We start from the raw sequence: 7,059 nt of genomic DNA on the forward strand, positions 1-7,059 counted from the left end.
TACATTATGTCCATTATGCTGTCTACCTCCATTTTTCTGTTGTTGTTGAAGAGCACCATAATGTTTTCATTGGTTTAACACAAGAATTAAAACAATACCATCAATAATACACGTTTTCAATTGGAAACTGTTTTTCTTCCATTGCTAGATTACAAAATAGATTACAAATAGATTACAAATAGATTACAAAAAATCTGTTCTCAAAGTAGTGTGAAAATTCCTTCACCATTCAGTCAACATACTTGGACCACAAGTCTTCCTCCTTACTTATTATCTCAATTACCTCTGTGTAAATATGTATCGGTAAAGAAATATATGTTATTCATGGCGAGAGATAATTGCTGGTGTCTTGTCATCTGTCAGAAACACTGGGCCAAGGAGTGTTTCAAACTACAGTCAAAGCTTTTTGTGTTCGTACCATAAATCTGTCAAGCTCTGAACTGTAATCCCAGGCCTCTGAGGAAGCCTGTTTGTGCACTAAATGGATGTAGGATCTGTAAATGATCACCCTGCAAAGCAGGAATTTTAAAAACACGTAGTGTATTTAAAAAGGCTTCTGAAAAGGTTTATTTCCACGTAGAAATTTTCGACTTGATTTTCCCTTACGAAAATTGTATTAACCCCCCACAAAAATGTCCATTAATTAAAATCCACATTAAATTCAAATTTCCTGTTGCTGCAGGATTATTTCCTGCTGTAGCAAACTGGCTCAAATTAAGATCCTACATATAGGGACTATAGGCTACATGACTCAGCACACTGTGCTGTGCTAGCCCCAAATCCTTTCCGTTACAAATTAATCAAAGACAGTGCCGGACTACCTGGTGCTGTAATTACAAACGCAAAGTGTGACACGCTGACGGACGGGATCAGACGCTCCGGTTTATCACTGAGCAAATTACCACCCCACAAGTGGAGGAGGGAACGGAGATATTGGTGCAGACCATAATCCACTGGCTCTGTATGTTAGTTTGCTTACAAATAAGATGGCTTGGGCAGCAGCTCCAGTAACTCTGTTGACATTTAAGATGGCTTGGGGAAGCTCCAGTAACTCTGTTGACATTTAGGATGGCCTGCGGCAGCAGCTCCAGTAACTCTGTTGACATTTAAGATGGCTTGTGGCAGCAGCTCCAGTAACTCGTTGACATTTAAGATGGCTTGGGGCAGCAGCTCCAGTAACTCTGCTGACATTTAAGATGGCTTGGGGCAGCAGCTCCAGTAACCCGTGACATTTAAGGATGGCTTGGGGCAGCAGCTCCAGTAACCTCTGTTGACATTTAAGATGGCTTGGGGCAGCAGCTCCAGTAACTCTGTTGACATTTAAGAATGGCTTGGGCAGCAGCTCCAGTAACTCTGTTGACATTTAAGATGTGCTTGGGCAGCAGCTCCAGTGATTCCGCTGACAATTTAAGATGGCTTGGGCGAGCAGCTCTAGTAACCCCGCTGACATTTAAGATGGCTTGGGGCCAGCAGCTCCCAGTAACTCCAGCTGACATTTAACCACATGGCTACCACAGCATTCTGCAGCGATACGCCATCCCATCTGTTGCGCTTAGTGGACTGTCTTTTGTTTTTCACAGGACAATGACCCAACACTCAACCTAGACATCCAAATTACACTGTACCTTAGTCCAGCCATGGCAAGGTAAGAATCACTCAATAGAACGTGGCTAATTGTTGCCGTAGACATAGCTTACACGTGATGTGTTTTTACTCTCCTTTCTCAGCTATAAGGTGTAAAGAGGAGGCCGTCTCTGAAAGGTTTATTTCCACGTAGAAATTTTCGACTTGATTTTCCCTTACGAAAATTGTATTACCCCTACAAAAATGTCCATTAATTAAAATCCACATAATAATTCAAATTTCCTGTTGCTGCAGGATTATTTTCCTGCTTAGCAAACTGGCTCAAATTAAGATCCTACATATGTAGGACTATAGGCTACATGACTCAGCACACTGTGCTGTGCTAGCCCCAAATCCTTTCCGTTACAAATTAATCAAAGACAGTGCCGGACTACCTGGTGCTGTAATTACAAACGCAAGATTGCCATCTGAGGCGTGCCATCAATCGCATCTCTTCGCTGACCGTCTTCCTGCTCTCCCACCCCAGCCCTAGCACCTCTGCCAGGAGGACAGACACCCTGCACCCACACAGAATCCCTCAGGAGCGCAGCCCTCGGCTGGGATTGGAGAGCCATGCTGGACCTGGGAAGGACAGGGAGAGAGACAGGCCTCCAGACCCCGGTGGAGACTTACTGTCTGCAGTGTAAGCTCAACACACCAGCCCGCCCTGCTGGATCACGTGCCCACAAGTCTCCCATCACTCTGCTTCCAGAGCTCCAGCTCTTATACAGACACCCCAGCCCATCGTGCTTGCCTCCCATCCTATGCCCACTTCTTCCACCAATGAGACCCAGCTCTACACACCCTCGCACCCTCACACGAGGACTTGAGCAGCCACCCGTACTTCAGCAGCTGTGAGTGGAGATGGGGTCAGGAGGTACCATGTTGGAATGAGGGGGCCACCTGTCACCGCGTACCACACTGATAGCTTCTCAGACTCCTATCCTGCCGTGCCCTGTCAAAGTGACAGCCGGTTACCTGCAAGGATCAGCTGGCTCCAACAGTTCCTTACAAATGTACTGACTCTGAGTGAACCAAAGACATGAGCTCTTACGGAGGGCACCAACGTTAATGTCTACAATGATGTCAAACAGAGTGAAGCTGATTGTTGGTATATGTCTAATACAGTATTGTACTGTATGTATGGGATTGCAATGATGGCTTTGGCTATTGGCTTTTGCAAGTGGATTTCTTAAGTAATGTCTTACACTTGGTTAAACAGATTGACAAAAGTATTGTTGAAATGAAATGTTACAGCAGAGGTTGTGTAGAATACAGTATAACGTTTTACATCCAATAGTCCAAAAGTGAAGGAATGTGATTTAACATTTCAACATGTGTTTTGTAATTCAGAATATAATGTAATAAAAAATAAGTACTTGTCACGTTTGTCGTCTTGTAGAAAAGAGAGGAGGACCAATGCGAGCGATGATAGATTCATCGTTACTTTTATTAACGAATAACACTGAATAAACTTACAAAAACATAAAAACGAACGTGAAGCTATAATATTTAAGTGAGCATAAGCAACTAATACATAGACAATCACCCACGAAATACTCAAGGGATATGACTGCCTAAATATGTTTCCCAATCAGAGACAACGATAAACAGCTGCCTCTAATGGGAACCAATCTAGGCAACCAGAGACTATATAACTACCTAGACTAGTCAAAAACCCCTATGACATACAAAAACCCATAGAGAAGACAAAACTAAACAAACCACCCCTTGTCACACCCTGACCTAACCAAAATAATAAAGAAAACAAAGAATACTAAGGTCAGGGCGTGAACAGTACCTCCCCCCCCAAAGATGCGGACTCCGCCGCCACACCTAAGCCTATATGGGGAGGTCTGGGTGGGTATAAACTTCCCAGTGGCGGATCTGAGAGAGGACCCGCTCCCTCACTTCTGACTCTGGCCCACTACATAATGTGCTCTCTGGAGCGGAACCTCACCACGCGACCTTGGACTGGAGACCCCCAATAAAGGGCCCCACTGGACTGAAGAGCGCCCGGACCTGAGAGGGCAGCTCCGGACTGAGGGCAGCTCCGGCGCATCTGTTGAAGGAGCATCTCTGTGGCTGAGAGGGAAGCTCCGAGATGTCTGGCAAGGGAGCAAGCTTCCCGGACTGCAAAAGGTGCAGCTCCGGACGGTTCAGTCTAAGTGGCAGCTCCCGGAACTGAAAGGGCTCCTCCAGGACCTGAAGGCGGCTCCCAAGCAGCTCCTGACTGAAGGGTCGTGGCTCCGCAGCGTCCTTTTACTGAAGGCGTGGGGTGGAGCTTTTTTCTCAGGCTAGTCCTGACTGAAGGGCGCTCGGACTCCGCGCAGGCTCTTATAGACTGAAGGGCCCGGCTCCCGCAGCCTCCTGACTGAAAGGGCAGGTCTCCCGCAGCTCATCTGAGCTATGAAAGAGCAGTCCTGGGCACCTCTGACTTGACGGCGAGGCGTCCAGGTGGCAAGCGCCTGAGCTGGACGGGCGGCTCCGCAGTGCTTCCCTCGAACCTGAAGGGCGGGCTCTTGGCGGCTTTCACTGAGCACGATTCAAACAGCGGGCTGTCTCAAAGCAGGCCGCTGGCACACAAGGTTCTAATTTTGAACGGAACGGGCCTCAAGGCCGCGCCTGGTCAGACGGCTGGACCGCCTCAGGTCGGCGGTCTGGACGGCAGACCGCTCATTGGCACGGGCGGACGGCTCAGGCGGAGCTGTAGACAGGAGGCAGCTCCGGACTGAAGGGCAGCTCGGACTGCAGGACCGGGCGCAGGGGCTCCGCGAGGGCATGCTCCGGACGACGCTCAGCGCTTGACTGAGGCGGCTCCGGCAGCTCCTGAGTGAAGGCGGGCTCCTGAGCGTTCCGACTGTAAGGGCGTCGCTCACGGCAGCTCAATGACTAATGAAGGGCAGGCTCCGTCAGCTCCTGACTGAAGCGAGCCGGCGCTCCGACGCAAGGGCGTCCGGATCTGAGGCTGTCCGCAGGCTCGACGACGCTGCTCCGCAGCGCCTGACTGACGGGCGGCTCCGGCAGCTCCTGACTGACGGGCGGCTCGGCGCTCCTGACTGCGCCGTGTCCAGGCGGCGCCTGGACAGACGGGCGGCTCAGGCGGCGCTGGACAGCAAGGACGTGCCAGCGGCTGGGCAGACGGCGCTGGCACCGGCTCAGGGCGCCGGTCGACGGGCGCTCAGGCCGGCGCTGGAAGATGGACGCTCAGGCGGCGCTGAACAGGAGGGAGGCTCAGGTTGGGCTGGACAGATTGGGGCTCAGGTCCGGCGCTGGACCAGGACCTGGGCGCTCGCCGGCGCTGGAACAGGAGAGGGAGACTCAGGCCGGCGCTGGTGATCACGGAGGGAGACTCATGGCGGAGGTTGGATACAGGAGGCTGGACAGGAGGGAGACTCAGGCGGCGCTGGACAGGAGGGAGACTCTGACAGTGCTGGACAGACGGGAGCACCTGGAGGAAGGAAACGGAGAGACAGCCTGGTGCGTGGAGCTGCCACCGGAGGTCTGGTACGTGGAGGAGGCACCGGGTAGACCGGACCGTGGAGGCTCACTGGAGGTCTCGAGCACCGAGCCTGCCCAACCCTACCTGGCTGAATGCTCCCCTTAGCCAGGCCAGTGAGGCGAGGTGGAATAGCCCACACTGGGCTGTGCTGGCGAACCCGGGGACACCATGCGTAGGGCTGGTGCCATGTACCCCGGCCCGAGGAGACGCACTGGAGACCAGATGCGCTGAGCCGGCTTCATGGCACCTGGCTCGATTCCCACTCTAGCCCGGCCGATACGAGGTGCTGCTATGTACCGCACCGGGCTATGCCTGCGCACCGGGAACACCGTGCGCCTCACGGCATAACACGGTGCCTGCCCGGTCCCTCTCTCTCCACGGTAAGCACGGGGAGCTGGRTCAGGTCTGCTACCTGACTTAACCACACTCCCCGTGTTCCTCCCCCCCAATACATTTTTGGGGCTGCCTCTCTGGCTTCCAGCCGCGCTTTCGTGCTGCCTCTTCATACCACCGCCTCTCGGCTTTGGCTGCCTCCAGCTCTTCCCGAGGGCGGCGATATTCTTCAGCCTGTGCCCAGGGTCCCTTGCCGTCCAGAATCTCCTCCCAGGTCCAGGAGTCCTGCGAACGCTGCTGCTGCTGCCCGTTACCACGCTGCTTGGTCCGGTTGTGGTGGGTGATTCTGTCACSTTCGTCGTCTGTAGAAAGAGAGGAGGACCAATGCGCAGCGTGATATGAATACATCATTACTTTTATTAACGAATAACACTGAATAAACTTACAAAACAATAAAATGAACGTGAAGCTATATATATTAAGTGCAGACACAAGCAACTAATACATAGACAATCACCCACGAAATACTCAAGGAATATGGCTGCCTAAATATGGTTCCCAATCAGAGACAGCTGCCTCTAATTGAGAACCAATCTAGGCAACCATAGACATATAACTACCTAGACTAGTCAAAAACCCATAGACATACAAAACCCCCTAGACAAGACTAAACTAAACAAACCACCCCTTGTCACACCCTGACCTAACCAAAATAATTAAGAAAACAAAGAATACTAAGGTCAGGGCGTGACATAGCTACTGAATTAGCTGTATGAGTTTAGTCTTAAAACAGAGCATGAGGGACTAAACACAGTATGCATCTATATTTATGTTTACCTGAGAAAGATGACTGTTTTCTCAATGAGAGAATCATCGTGCTTCCTTCCCCTGCAGCACAAATCTCAGAAAGCAACTTATTATTATAGAAGTGTCAGAATTGTACCTATTCAATTTGTATTTTTGTAAGAATTGAAAGATAATTATGTAATATTAAAGAGAAGAAATCATGTTCTGAACATTATGAATCCCCCAAACTTCTTTGAAAATGAATAGAGGCATTGCAATCAATATTTCTAACATAAGATGGTTGTTTTCCATGATTACTTATACAGTTGGGCCTTATTGATAATTATTTGCATGGTTGGTTTCTTACTCCTGCGTCTCTCCTTTGAAATGAGTAGGTTACAATACACCTCCTCGGCTCTTCTCCGAGACATGTCACACTGTCTCTCATACTATAATTAGCATTGCCAACCGCATTCCTTTTCGGTCAAGGACTGTCATTCAACTTGGAATGATATGAATGAAGTAATTATGGATGTAGACATCCTTGAAATGTAATTTACCATGAACTAAGCTGTTTTGAGCAAATCAAATGACCCCATTTCTGATTTTCACCAGAATATGGCAAATATGTGTGTGTGTGTGTGTGTGTGTGTGTGCATTTAACAGCGAACCTGTCTAGCCTGTACCATAACACCTCCCTCTATCACTCTTTCCTACTACACACAAACACACACACGCACGCACGCACGACCACACACACACAACCACACCACACACACCACCACACACCACATACGCACGCACGCACACACCAC

The sequence above is a fragment of the Salvelinus sp. IW2-2015 genome, linkage group LG22, assembly GCF_002910315.2.
Source record: "Salvelinus sp. IW2-2015 linkage group LG22, ASM291031v2, whole genome shotgun sequence".
NCBI lineage: Eukaryota > Metazoa > Chordata > Actinopteri > Salmoniformes > Salmonidae > Salvelinus > Salvelinus sp. IW2-2015.